Source organism: Peromyscus maniculatus, chromosome 2, assembly GCF_049852395.1.
Source record: "Peromyscus maniculatus bairdii isolate BWxNUB_F1_BW_parent chromosome 2, HU_Pman_BW_mat_3.1, whole genome shotgun sequence".
Classification (NCBI taxonomy): domain Eukaryota; kingdom Metazoa; phylum Chordata; class Mammalia; order Rodentia; family Cricetidae; genus Peromyscus; species Peromyscus maniculatus.
Window position 1 is genome coordinate 130307186 of NC_134853.1, and position 15349 is coordinate 130322534.

Genomic DNA, 15349 nt, shown 5'->3' on the forward strand with positions numbered 1-15349 from the left:
TTTTTTGTTTGTTTGTTTTTGTTGTTGTTGTTGTCATTCTCCAGCTTCCCCCGCTCTGTACCCCGGCTGCACCCCGCTCGCGGCCTTACCTTGCGCAGCGTCCTCAGAGACGGTTCCCCCTGGCAGCCAGGTGATGTTTATATGCCCGCATCCGAATGGATCGGGCGGATAGCTGAGGCGTTTAAATAGCTTCTCCTTTATCCTTGCAGAATAAAGTCCACATTCATTAATGACACGCCCTACCTTTCCAATCCCCTTTCTATCCTCCCAGCATCACATAGCCAAGAGATTCTCGGATTGTTCTGTTTCTGCCCGGTCCCCCCACCCTAACCTGAGCCACCCCACCACCTCGCAAACTCACGTTTGCAGTCGATGCTCAGTCTCCTGCATTCATCATTGCAATGTTTTTTTGTTGTTTAATGCCATATTGTTGCATTTTAAATCTCCAATGGCTTCTCACTACTGCCCACAGAATAATCTTAAGAAATCTCTATCTCCCTAGGCGGTGGTGGCACACACCTTTAATCCCAGCACTCAGGAGGCAGAGGCAGGCGGATCTCTTGTGAATTCAAGGCCAGCCAGCCTGGTCTACACAGAGAAATCCTGCCTTAAAAAAAAAAAAAAAAAACCCAACCCAACAAACAAACAGAGAAAGAATGTCTAACTCATTAGCAGTACTGCCCCTCATAAATTCTAAACTCCAGCATGGCCAAAGCGCTTTAGTTATCTCAAAGCCTATTCCCTGTGGCTGGAATTTACACAGGCAGATTCTACTACTGACCTTCTACCTCTCACTGGGCTAATCATTATTCCCACAAGTCCTTCCTGAATTCAATTTCGTTTCCCTTTGGGGAGCCTTTTCTGACCCTCCTGTCTGGGTCAGTCTCCTCCTTCGATCGCAGCCCCTGTACCTTTCTGTCAGGTGGATCGGGAGAGTTACCTGTCTCTTCCCTGTGGAAGGCCTGGCGTGTTGCCTAAGGTAGACTCTTTCCTTGGTTGAATGAACAAATGCTCAAACAGCAAATGCAAAGAAAAGACAGACCAGGGTGTTCTCCAGCCACTCTCTCAACAAGAAGGCAAGAAGTTGACTCTGACCAGCTTTGATTCACCATTGACTGATTTATTATATTCTTATAGTCAGGCACTATGCCAGCACAACTAATTTATGAAACCTGGCTTGTTCCTGATAGAGCCAGGTTCATCTAGAACAACAAATAAACAGGAGAGCCATTGAGCTACCCCCTCCCCCGAGGCTTTTAGGGAAGTCTGACTGATGTCATTTGGGTGAGGGTCAGAAGGGATTTTTCGAGATACTACAGTGTTTAATGGGCAAATTCCAAACACTTTTAATTTAAATACTAATTCTACAAAATCACTAACTCAGAGTGCATTCAAATTCTATGTTAAAAGTGGGTAGTGTTGATGAATGCCTATAATTCAAACACTCAGAGGGCTGAGGCAGGAGGATGTCTAGTTAAAGGCTAGCCAGTGCTACTTAACAAGAAAATCCTGCCTCAAAAAATTTTTCTGTATTCAATCTAACCAGGTTTTTTGTTGTTTGTTTGTTTTTGCCTTGAACTCACAGAGATCCATCTGCCTCTGCCTCCCAAGTGCTAGGATTAAAGGTGTGTGTGACCACACCTGGCTTCTAACAAGTTTGTTTTAAAAACAGAACCACTGCCGGGCAGTGGTGGCGCACGCCTTTAATCCCAGCACTCAGGAGGCCACAGTCAGGCAGATCTCTGTGAGTTCAAGGCCATCCTGATCTACAGAATGAGATCCAGGACAGGCACCAAAACTACTCAAAGAAACCCTGTCTCAGGGGGAAAAATATGTTTTATGCCTTTAATCCCAGCACTGGGGAGGCAGAGGCAGGTGTATCTCTGTGAGTTTGAGGCCAGCCTGATCTACAGAGCGAGTTCTAGAAAAGGCGCAAAGCTACACAGAGAAACCCTGTCTCAAAAAAAAAAAACAAAAAAAACCAAAAAACCAGAACCACCAGTTAGCTGGGCATGGTGACCCATGTCTGTTATTCTAGCACTTGGGAGGTGGAAGTAGGATAATCAGGGGTTCAAGACCACCTTCTGATACAGAATGAATTCCAGGCCAGATTGAGCTACATGAGAAACTGTTGTCAATAACTCCTCCCCATCGAAAGACAGTCTCACTAACAAGTAGCCCAGGCTGGCCTGGAATTCCACTCATCTTGCCTTTTAGCTTCCCAAATGCTGGGACTACAGATGTGTGCCCCTACATCCAGCATTTTGTCTTTATGTTTTTCCTGCCTTGTTCCTACAAGGTCATCCTATGTCATATATATGACCTACAAACATACACTCACTTCTTTATAAAGGTACAATTTTAGGCCCATGTGTCTGGTGAGAAAACAACTGTTGTGTGTTTCCTTGAGCCTACTACCATTTTAGAGAACAGTACTAAAATATTAGTCACCCTCTCATTTGGCAGGAGTTCAAGACAGGTGTTAGTTACTTGTAAATCACCCCAGAGAGGATGATTTCGCAACAGTACCTATAGAAAAAGGAAACATAGGCCAGGTTTAATGGTGTACACCTAAATCCTGATATTCAGGATTGCCGTGAGCTCAAGGCAAGCCTGGGCTACATAAGGACACCCAGTCTCAGAAAGAGAGGAAGGAAGGGGGGCAGGGCAAAGTGCTAGCTTCAAAAGCCTGATAACCCGAGTTCTATCTCTGGAATCCACGTAGAAGTCAGATGCAGAGACTCCTTGATGTTATAATCCCAGTGCTCCTACAGGCAGAGACAGGACCCCCGTCACAGAAGCCGGAGTGTGCAGCATGGCCACAGAAACCAGGAGGAACCTGCCTCAGCCAGGTGGACAGTGAGACCGGACTCCTGAAACTCGTCCTCTGGCTCCTGCAGGTTCACTGTGTCGTGCACCGAGAGCACTCCCACGTCATACAGACACATTTTTTTTCTCTGATTAGTCTTTTTGAAACAGGGTTTCTCTGTGTAACCTTAGCTATCTTGGAATTCTCTCTGTAGTCCAGGCTGGGCTCTAACTCGCAAAGATCCTCCTGCCTCTGCCTCCTGAGTGCTGGATTAAAGCTATGTGCTACCTTCACCTGGCGACAATCTTATCGTTTATTTAAAATATGCAGCCTTTCAGAGTGCCTCTTCTACAGCCCACATACATAGTTTAAAAATAAATTTTTGAAACAACTAGGTGGTTATTGATATTGGTAACAAACTGCATATTCCATGATCCCATGAGAACATAATGGGGTTGAAAATTCCTTCCACCCCATGATGTCACAGCCATTGTAAGGTCATAGCACAACACATAAAGGCTGGATTTGTGAAAATGCTAGTGTAAGCACACTTACTGTGCTGTCTGTCCTCTAGTATAGTACAGGGTTATGCACACTACATGATACTTCAAAACAAACAGCTATGTTATGGGCAGATCTATGCATTTCTTATATTATTCTTTTTCTCATTATTTTGGAAAATACTGCCAGGCAATGAATGGTAGCACACACCTTTAATCCCAGCACTCAGGCAGAGGCAGGCAGTTCTCTGTGAGTTCGAGACCAGCCTGATCTACAGAGTGAGGTCCAGGACAGCCAGGCCTGCATAGAGAAACCTTGTTTCGAAAATCAAAATAAGGCAAGTGGTGGTGGCCTTTAATCCCAGCACTCGGGAGGCAGAGCTAGGTGGATCTTTGTGAGTTAGAGCCCAGCCTGGACTACAGAGAGAATTCCAAGATAGCCAAGGTTACATAGAGAAACTCTGTCACAAAAACAAAAACCAGAGAAAATCAAAATAAAAAACAAAAACAAAAAAGGAAAGAAAGAAAGCATTTCTACTATTAAAGGAAGTTCTGCTGTTCTTGTCTGTGTGGACAGAAGCTGCCCCATCTAGGTATCACCCACGCCTTATAGACTACCTCATACTTGCCCTAAAGTGCTAAACTCCCAATGTGTAATTGCCTCCAGGTAAGGTGGGGCAATTAACTCCCTAAATTAATGCCTTCTATCTCATCTAAACTTCATTCATTCATCTGCTAAACAGAGATCCTCACCTCTCTTTGTAGATGATCCTTTTTCGGGCCGCCAGCTCACAAGAACTTATTAGCTTAGGCTTGTTTCTAACTAGCTCTTATAACTTAAATGAACCCATATTTTTAAACCTACGCTCTTCCACGTGCTCACTACCTCATTTTCATTTTGCCCACCCTTTTTCTTTCCCAGTCTGCCTGGCGACACCCCTTTCCTCCTCCCAGAGCCCTCTCTGTCCAGGAGTTCCTGCTATTCCTCCTGCGTAGCTATTCGCTGTTCGGCTTTTTATTACACCAATCAGGGTGACACATCTTCACAGTGAACAAAAAGATTACTCCACAACACCTCTAAACTCAGAGAACACTAGCCTCTAAAGTCTATAAAGACAAAGAATTTCCTTGTTTTACAGGTGGGTTGTGTTTGGGTCTCCTATCCCAGTTTCCTCCACTTCCAGTGGTCAGCTTTATTAAGGACTCACCTCTGATCGATCCCAGAGCATATGCCTACCGGACCTGGAATCTTTCTTATTCAAAACAGGTGGGCCTGTGAGATAGTTCCGCGAGTGAGGTGCCTGCTACCAAAACTGACCCCCCAGAGCCCATGTGGGGGAAGGAGGAAACCAGATCCAACAAGTTATCTTCTGACCTCCACATCAATCATAGCATGCACGCGCACACACACCCCAGGCTGATGTACTATGACACCCCAGCTACAGCTTCATACAACTCATGATTTCATGATTACTACATCTCTCGATTGCATCATTTTCTCTCACCCTTAATCTCCTGTAGTTTGGGTTCATAATGACCCCTGAGCACACAAAACCCATCCCAGATGTTACCAACTATCATTTGACTGACCTAGAAATGAGTGTAAACTGATTAAGAAGCTGGGCATGTACATGTGACACACCCCTTTAGTCCTAGCTATTGGGAAAGCAGAGTCTGGAGAGTTGCTCAGGCTTAGGAAATCCTGGCCAGCCTAGCACACATAGCAAGGCTACCATTTAAGACATGACTAAGGACTGCAAAGGTGGAGAAGCTGAAGACAGCTGTTGCTCACCAATCAAGTCAGTCTTGTTCCCGCGAAGCTGCCAGGACAGCTGTGATCTTGGAGAAGAACAAATTGGTGGAATTCACTTAAAGATCTGCTTCACTGAGGGCAATTGGACTTAACAAACAAACAAAAAGCCCATAAAGGCTCTAGATTAGCTATAGAAAATGTTGTTTCTTTGCAGAACGAGGGGTTGAACCTAGGGTCTTATGCACGCTGGGCAAGCACCCCACATTGAGCTACATCCCTAGGCTTTTAAAATTATGTTTATTTTATCCAGGTGGTGGTAGTTGATCCTTGAACTCAGGAGATAGAAGCAGGTAGATCTCTGAGTTCAAGGCCAGCCTGGTCTACAGAGTGAGTTCCAGGCCAGCCAGGGCTGTTACACAGAGAAAACCTGACTGGAAAATAAAATACAATAATGATTATTTTGAGACAGGTTCTTAAAATAGTTGCCCAGGTTGACCATAAACTTGTTATGTAAGCCAGGCAGGCTTTGAATTTTCAATCCTCCTGCTTCAGCCTCTGGAAGAGCTGGGATTACGTGTATGTGCTACCAGACAAAAATGAATACTCCTAAAGACAGGTATTGGTGTCTAGACACGGAAATTAATCCTTTTTCAACACCAAAACCACAACTGCTGTGACTGGGTTTGGGTTCTAGATCCCTGGCTCTAGGGGTGGTTGAGGGAAGGAAGGACAGACCCCCATACACATATATACAGGAAAGCTGAGACCAGATTAGGGTCTGCTACCACTGATGGAGGGTACGTACTACCACAGGGCACATGGAACCTCAGCATGCCCGTTAGGTACAGCACAGGGGTAGGGGAGATGATCTTGGTAGGAGGTCTCTGAAGGCGCAGTTTCAGGCTGGAAACACCAGGGAGGAGGAAGCTGCAGTTTTTAGTTATTGTACACAGTGGTCGCTTTCTCTCCCGGGAACCTGGGAGGAAAGCTTTGCCATCCCTTTGGAGCCTGGTCCATGTAGGGAAACTGCTTTGCCTGTTTCCCATGGGTTCAAAGCTTTGGTATTCTAGGCATCACAGTGCCCATGTCAACATTATAGTCACTCACTCAGGGGTCTCTCTGCTCCCCAACACAATCAAAGCAAGAAGCCTGCCATGCTGAAAGAAAAGCCTAGCCTGACTGTGATATTGGATCCACTGCTGTCTCTGGATAGCTGAGAAGATCGTGAATCATTATTTTTGCTAGGAAAGTAGGTCAGTGACAAATCACTTCCCTAGCATGAACAAGGTCCCAAGTACATCCCTAGCACTGCCAAGAAAGGAGAGGGAGATGGGAGACAACAGAGACTAGGAGAATCATTCAAACCGGACAGGCGCCGCCGCGGACACCTATAGTTCCCTCCACCTTAGGAAGCTGAGGAGAGAGCATCACTTGAGCTCAGAAGTTGAAGACAAGCCTGGGAAACACAGTGGGACTCTGCTTTGAAAAACAGATGCCAGATGGGGCACTTAGGAGGCATTAGGTGATACATAGTGCATGTGAGGCCTCCCTGGGCTCTGTGAGCCCTGTCTCCAAACAAGACAACCTGAGGGAAGTGCTTTGGTTCATACCTACAATCTCAGTACTCATGAGGCTGAGGTGTGGGAGACCCACTCCCACCTCTTCCCCAGGGTACTCTTGAGGAGGGAGAAGTGAAATATTTAGATAGAAGGACAGAGGGGAGAGAGACAGATGGAAACACAGGACAGATCGGGAGGGCCTGGATCCTAATCCACCAGCCCCTTGTGTCTCTTCTAAAGGGCTTTTTATAGGAATGACAAGGGATGGAGCAAAAGACCTCCCACAGCACAGCCAAGTGCAGACCCGTCCAATCATCTGGTAACCACACACGTGGTCAATCCATCCCCTTATGCAGCCCTGCTGGGTAAAGCAAGCTCAGATTTCACTAGGAAACCTCTGTGGGCTCCCACACTGAGGTAAAAGACAAATTTTGGCCTGGCCTAGGCTACACAGTAAGTCCTAGGCAAACCTACAGTGTGAGATCTTGTTCCCTCAAAAGCCAAACAACAAGAACAACAAAATAACAGAAGAGAAAGCCAATGGCTATGTGAAAACAGCAGGGTCATTTTGGGGGCGGCTCCACACGCACTGACTGTGGAAGAAAATCACCTGCCAGAGCAAATCTTCAGTATGGGGTGGGGATGGGGGGATTGCCATTCTAGAAACAAACCGGAGTCAGTGCTGAGTCTCAAGGCTTTTAGGGATGGGATTGCAGTCTTGCTTGGGAACAGTGTGGTAGTTACAAATTGAAAGTCTGTGTGATCTGGTTAGAGAAAACTCCAGGGTCTCCAAGCATATCGGTACGTACACAATGCTCAGGTGCATCAGGAGCCACAAGAAACCTCCACCCAGCTTTTCTGAGATGTTGTACTGAATTGCTGTGCTAGCGAGAAGGAGGACGGTTGTTAGAAATAATGTATTTCAAGAGCTTGATTATTAGTTGGCTCTGTTGGAGCAGCCCTGTGATACTAGCTACTCAACAGCTGAGGCAGGAGGATTACAAACTGAAGTCCTGCCTGTGCTAGGAGAGTGAATACAGGGATAGCCTGGCCTTAGGAACTGAAAACCCATGTAAAAATAAGTAAGTGTGGGGCAACCCACTTCTGGGTTGGCTCCCTGTGTACTCTCTGGCCTTAGGGAGCTGTTTCTCAGTAAACTCTGCTTCCCTGCCTTAAAACAAAACAACAACAACAAAAAACTCAAGCCAGTTGTAGTGTTGTACACTTTGGGAAGTGGAGACAGAACCAATAAGAGTTCAAGGTCATCCTCAGCTACACAGCCTGGGCTACACAAGATCCTACCTCAAACAAGGGGGCTGGAGATATAGCTCAGTATTGGGTTGGCAGGTATGAGATCCTGAGTTCAAATCACACACACACACACACACACACACACACACACACACACACACACACAAACACACCACATACTTTTTGCTTATTATTGAGAATATTCTAATAAATTCTCCTATGAGTGATGTTCATTTCAGTACCAAACTGCTGTTTCTCCATCCAACCTACCTCTTTGATTTAACCCTAAGATCAAGGAATCATGGTAGCTTTTAGAAAGTCCCAGGGCTCAAGGAAGACCCTTGCCCAGGCTACTGCTGCAATGGGAGAGGGTGCTGAAAAGACACTGACACAATTCTGGAAACACTGTGACATCTGTGACTGTATCTGGAACTTTGCCCTTGGTTGGGTGATGTCACCGAGGTATGAATGCATGGTATCTGGAATAAGACACTCAAGATGTTCACCCAGGATGACAGAGGACTAACCAGGGATGAGGAGGCAGCGATATCTGCGAAGCTGTGTAGAGATGGCCAACAATTTCACCTGGATGTGGATGAGGATGATGCTGAGCTCCCAGGAGAGGTTTCTTAGCAACTGGCCTGGGGGTTGATGGGAACAGGAACAGCTGCAGACAGGAAAGGGGAAAGTAAATGTCAGAGGAAAACAAATCCCAAGAAAGCCAGGAGGAGAGCTGAGAGGAAGCCTTGTAGACTTGAGTGATCTCCTCAAGAACCACTTCAAAATGAAGACTTGGCTGTAGCTTGATGGTAGAACACTTGCCTGGCATGGTTAAGGTTCTGCCCCCAGCACTGCAGGGACAACAGAGTCATATGGACCCTGAAAGATTTTCTCTTTTATTGTTGAGATTATAATATAATTACAGCAATTCTCACTCCCCCTTCCCTCCCTCCAAACCCTCCCCGTACACCCCTCCTTGCTCTCTTCCTAATCCATGGCCTCTTCTTTTCATTAATTGTTGTTACATGCATCTATGTATATACACATATGCTCGGTCCATATAATGTTACTCATATGGATGTTTCCAGGGCTGACCATTTGGTATTGGATAACCAATTGGCGTGCTCTTCCCTGTTTCACCCACTCTCAGCATTCCTTAGTTGCCTGTAGCTCTTTGTATAGGGTTGAGACCTCATGGGCTCCCCACCCCACCCCATCCACTTTGGAATGCCTATTATTGTTGTCCTGGTTCAGCTCATGCTCACGCAGTCACGTGGTGATACTTTACGGGTTTAGCTTCAGACATTCCTAGGAGAGAGAGACTCACAGCAAATTCCCTGATCTTCTGGCTTTTCTGTTCCCCGAGCCCTAGGTGTAAGAGTATATCCATTGGGACTGGGCTCTACAATTCTACAATTTGATTGGGCAAGGGCTTTGACTCAGTCACTACTCTTGTCTTCAGCCTCTCAAGGAGGGTCTAACACTGTTTGAACTATAGATAATTGTCTTAATTTATGTGCGAACAAAATGAGAACATTTGGGGATATTTTATTTAAATTTTATTATGTTGTATGTATTTGGGTGTTTGCCCGCATATGTATCGGTGCACCACTTGTGTGCCTGGTGCCCATAGAGGCTAGAATAGGAAGTGGATCCCCTGGCACTGGAGTTGCAGACTATTGTGAGCTGCCACGTGGGTTCTGGGAATTGAACCCGAGTTTTCTGGGTTAACCTCTAAGCCATCTCGCCAGCATTAGGATGTACTTACTCAAAGAATTAAGGAAAGGAAATGATATGTGCCCTCTCATTGAAACATGAAGGAAAGGATGCACATCTGCCCACAGAGACTGGGATTTAAGAACTTGCAGAGAATTGTCAACAAAGTAATGGACAGAAATGAAAATGGTCTACCCGATAGGGAGTAGAATTGCCAGCAACGTGACCCCTCCTCCCAAGGATTATGGCTTCAAAATGTGTTGTGCAATGACAAAAACATTAAAAATCATGATGAAGGTATGGATAGAACATTATGTTTGTTTGCCAAACTTGTTCCTGACAAATGGGGCTCTATGTGCCAAGACGGGAAGCAACAGTCCTTGAAGCTTTTAGACAGAGAAATAAGCTCAAGACGCAGAATGATTTGCTTAGTGTTTGAACAGTAAGTAACAAAACACATTAGAAAGACAGGATGTGGGGAGGAGAAATGGAAAACAGCCTCTCTGCCTGTGTCCACGGGCTCTGTTCTGAGTTTATTAATGGAACACTAACAATGTGCCATGCCAGCAGGCTGGGCTGCACAGTTTATATGTATTGTAAAGGTGCCCGCCGACCCAGGGAACGAGAGGCAGCTGCGGTTCAGAAGCTTCTCTCCAAACTCCTGAAATTGCCCAGAGGGCAGAATCTGCCCATGTGGTGCACACTGTTCTAGTTTCCACAAGGGCGTCACAGAATATGGCAGAGGTCCTACCGTGGGTAATGGCGCAGGCCACTCATGAGTGTGTTGGGGTCTAACCCCTTAGCTGCCACAAGTGTTTTTCTCCAGCAACACTGGGGTCAAACTGAAGATGTTGCCTTCGCAGAACCGTATGAAAAGATATGACTAATGTCCGTCATACACAGCCCGATTTCTCGTCTTGCTCATCTTGTTGATAGTGCTGTGGGTGTTGATACACGCTCAGGACAGTTCATGACCTTATCTTCCTCTAATCCTACCATCGGGATTTAATGAAGGGAGAGAAGCAATTTATACAAGTTTTTCTATGACTTCCTCAAATGGACTGTGGGGCACTGACACACCCAATAGACAAACCACACACACACACACACACACACACACACACACACACACACACACACTTCAAAATAGGGAGAGCAGGGATGAAAAGGGAAGCTTTGGGGCCACAACTCTTAGACTCAACAACAGGGTTAGGCCTTGGGTGTAATGAGCACTTGTGAGGTGGAAGCAGGGGAATGAGGGATTCACATCATCCTGGGTTATGTAAGGAGTTTAAGGCTAGCCTGAGCTACAAGTGACAAAACCAAACCAAACAATACCACTAAAAATGAAAAAGAATCACTAAGTAGAAATGAGATTTTTTTCAATCACTTTTTTCTTTCTTTCTTTCTTTCTTCCTTCCTTCCTTCCTTCCTTCCTTCCTTCCTTCCTTCCTTCCTTCCTTCCTTCCTTCCTTTCTTTCTTTCTTTCGAGACAGGGTTTCTCTGTGTAGCTTTGTGCCTTTCCTAGAACCCACTCTGTAGCCTAGGCTGGCCTTGAACTCACAAAGATCCACCTGCCTCTGCCTCCCGAGTGCTGGGATTAAAGGTGTGTGCCACCACCGCCCAGTAAACATATTTTTCCCCCCTGAGACAGGGTTTCTTTGCGTAGTTTTGGTGCCTGTCCTGGATCTCACTCTGTAGACCAGAATGGCCTTGAACTCACAGAGATCTGCCTGGCTCTGGCATCCTGAGTGCTGGGATTAAAGGTGTGTGCCACCAACGCCCGGCTCAATCACTTTTCCTTATCCCTGACTTGGGAAACATTTTGAAAATAATTTCTAAGGAATTTGTCCTCCACACTAGTCACCAGAACTCCGTGTGTCTAAACACACCAGGCTCTCAGCACCTCTTCCTCATGTCTGGAAAGTTCTCCTAAACTAGGGGATTTCCTTAACTTTGCTTTTGCTGAGAATTTAACCTAGTGCCTTACAAATGTTAGTGAGCACTCTGCCTTGGAACTGTGTCTGTATTACCAGCATGTTTCTCCTCCCTTTCAAACTCAGCTCTTGAGCTTGTGAGATGGCTCAGGCCACCAAACCTGACAACCTGAGCTTGACCCCTAAGACCCATATGGCGGAGGGGTCGACCTACAAATTGTCCTCAGATCTCCACCTATGTGCCCTGACATGCGTATGCTCACACATACACCCCTGCACCCCCCCCAAAAAAAATGCAAATGCAATTAAAAGCAGAGTGTGGCAGCACACACCTTTAATCCCAGAACTCGGGAGGCAGAGACAGGCAGATCTCTGTGAGTTTGAAGCCAGCCTGGTCTACAGAGTGAGTTCCAGGACAGTCAAAGGTTACATAGTGAGACCTTGTCTCAAAATACACAAGCCAACAAACAAATATAATTAAAAAGAAAGAAAGAGCTGGGTGGTGGTGGTGGCGGCAGCGGCGGCGCACGCCTTTAATCCCAGCACTTGGGAGGCAGAGCCAGGAGGATCTTTGTGAATTCGAGGTCAGCCTGGTCTACAGAGCGAGATCCAGGACAGGCACCAAAACTACACAGAGAAACCCTGTCTCGAAAAACCAAAAAAAGAAGAAGAAGAAGAAGAAGGAGAAGAAGAAGGAGAAGAAGGAGAAGAAGGAGAAGAAGGAGAAGGAGAAGAAGAAGAAGAAGAAGAAGAAGAAGAAGAAGAAGAAGAAGAAGAAGAAGAAGAAGAAGAAGAAGAAGAAGAAGAAGAAGAAGAAGAAGAAACAAGCAAACAAACCTGGGGGCCGAAGAGATAGTTCATCAGTTGAGTGTTTTGTCTCAGTTTGGTTCCCAGAACCCACATGGAGGCTCCTGACTCCCTGTGACTCCAGTTTCAGGGGATCTAATAGCTCTTCTGACCTCTGAGGGGAACAGGCACCCACATGATGTACACACACACACACACACACACACACACACACACACACACACACACACACACATATGAGCAAAACACTATGCACATGAAAATAAAAATATGTCTTTAAAAGAAAACTCTGCTAAAAAGGCTGAAACTTGGGAGGGAAGGGAAGGGAGAAATAATGTATTTTAGAATCTCAAAAAATAAAAGAAATTATTTAAAAGATAAAACTCAGTTCTCTGGGAAGCCCTCTCTGGTATTTCTTTTTCGACAGATACCTTCTCGGTCACCGCTGACCTTCCTATACCGAGTGCTATTTCAGTAGCCATTCTGCTGGAATCAGATCAGATTTTGTGCTTTTGACTAACAAAATGTGGCAAAAACTGGGTTAGGCGACGCGTGCCTTTGATCCCAGCATGTGGGAAGCAGATGCAGGCAGATTTCTGTACATTGAAGGCCAGCCTGATCGACTTTAGCAAGTCCCGGGCCAGCCTGGGCTACAAAGTTCATGGCGATCCTCTTGCCTCAGCCTCCTTTGTGATTTGGGATATTTCTCTCTGACAAGTCTTTCAGTCCACTTGGGGACACCTCACATTGAAATTCTTTTTTTTTAATTCTTTTTGCCATGACACTTACCCCCTCTCCTCCCTCATGGCTCCTCAGCTCCTTCGTGGACTTCCTCCCTCCCCCAGGAGCTGACTATATATACATACTCCTAGATCTGCAGCCCTCTTCTTACCCCCTACTCTCAGAGCTACCTACTCTGGCTCTCCTTGTGCCCTCCTGGGCCTGTATGTTGTGAGTTTTCTTGCCTCTCCCTAGGCGCTGCCTGCTAAGTCCCCCAGCTTCTCTGTGCCCTCCTGGCTTCTTCGATACTGGAACCTTCCTCCAGTGAAGTTCCTGCTTGTTTTTCCTTGTCTCTTACGGCCACACTGTTCTCTGCCTCTTAGCTGCCTAACCCGCCCTATAGTGGGTTCTTTTCATGACCCTTCCTCCTTTTCTCTCTGATGCAATTCCTTCCTTGGACTTAATTAAAAGAAAATCTTTTATTGTTGTTGTTATTACTATTAAGAAATTTTCTATTCATTTTACACACCAACCACAGATTCCCCTGTCCTCCTTCCTCCCTCCCCTCCAGCCTTCCCCCTCAACCCACCCACTATTCCCACCTCCTCCAAGGCAAGGTCTCCCATGGGAAGTCAGCAGAGCCTGGCACACTCAGTTGAGGCAGGTCCAAGAACCTCCTCCCTCACCAAGGCTGTGCAAAGTGTCTCACCATAGGCACTAGGCTCCAAAAGGCTGGCTCATGCACTAGGGACAGGTCCCAATCCCACTGCCTGTGGGCCCTCCTAAACAGTTCAAGCTAAACAACTGTCTCACCAATCCAGAGGGCCTAGTCCAGACCCATGGAGGCTCCACAGCTATTGGTCCACAGTTCATGCATTTCCACTAGTTTGGCTAGTTGTCTCTGCACTTTTCCCCATTATGGTCTCGATGTCCCTTGCTCATAGAATTCTCTCTCTCTCTCTCTCTCTCTCTCTCTCTCTCTCTCTCTCTCTCTCTCTCTCTCTCTCTCTCTCTCTCAATTGGACTCCTGGAGCTTGGCCTGGCACCCGGCCATGGATCTCTGAATCTGCTTCCATCAGTCACTGGATGAGGGCTCTATGATAACAGTTAGGGTATTCAGCCATCTGATCACCAGAGTAGGCCAGTTCAGGCACCCTCTGGACTACTGCCAGTAGTCTAAAGGTGGGGTCATCCTTGTGGATTCCTGGGAACTTCCCTAGCACCCTGCCTCTTCCTATTCCCATGATGTCTTCATTTATCATGGTATCTCTTTCCTTGTTCTCCCACTTTGTCTCTGTTCCAGCTCAAACCTCCCGTTCCCCTATGTTCTCACCCCCTATCCCCTTGCCCTCCATTACCCCCCTCACCCCCAGTTTGCTCATGTAGATCTCATCTATTTCTCCTTTGCTGGGCAACCCATGTGTCCTTCCTAGGGTCCTCCCTGCTAGCTAGTCTCCCTGGAGCTGTGGGTTGCAGTCTGGTTATCCTTTGCTTTAATATCTAGTATCCACTTATGAGTGAGTACATACCATGTTTGTCCTTCTGAATCTGGGTTACCTCACTCAGGATGATATTTTCTAGTTCTGTCCATTTGCCTGCTAATTTCACGATGTCATTGTTTTTCTCTGCTGAGTAGTACTCCATTGTGTATATGTACACATCCATTCTTCAGCTGAGGGGCATCTAGGTTGTTTCCAGGTTCTGGCTATTACGAATAATGCTGCTATGAACATAGTTGAGCATGTGTCCTTGTGGTATGATTGAGCATTCCTTGTGTATATGCCCAAGAATGGTATAGCTGGGTCTTGAGGTAGATTGACTCACAATTTTCTGAGAAACCGCCATACTGATTTCCAAAGTGACTGTACAAGTTTGCATTCCTGCCAACAGTGGAGGAGTGTTCACCTTGCTCCACATCCTCTCCAACATAAGCTGTCTCCAGTGTTTTTGATCTTAGCCTTATACTTAGACAAGTATAAGATGGTATCTCAGAGTCATTTTGATTTGCATTTCCCTGATGACTAAGGATGTTGAGCATTTCCTTAAAAGTCTTTCGGCCATTTGAGATTCTTCTGTTGAGAATTCTCTGTCTAGCTCTGTAGCCCAATTTTTAATTGGATTGCTAGGTATTTGGATGTCTAGTTTCTTGAGCCTTTTGGCTAAGATCAAGTGTAGTATCTGTTCTCATCAGAGATTTTCTTAAAGCCTCGCTGTTAACTAAAAACAGATTGGCCTCAGTGTAGCTTGCTGGCCAAAGAGTTCCGAATTCTCACAGATTGTAACACCTTCTGCCACTG

The 15349-nt window shown here is 46.1% G+C and overlaps 1 pseudogene; it reads left to right on the plus strand.

Moving 5' to 3' along the window:
• The first annotated feature begins 15190 nt into the window (after window positions 1–15190).
• Window positions 15191–15342, plus strand: LOC121827809 (U2 spliceosomal RNA; annotated as a pseudogene).
• The last annotated feature ends 7 nt before the right edge of the window (window positions 15343–15349 follow it).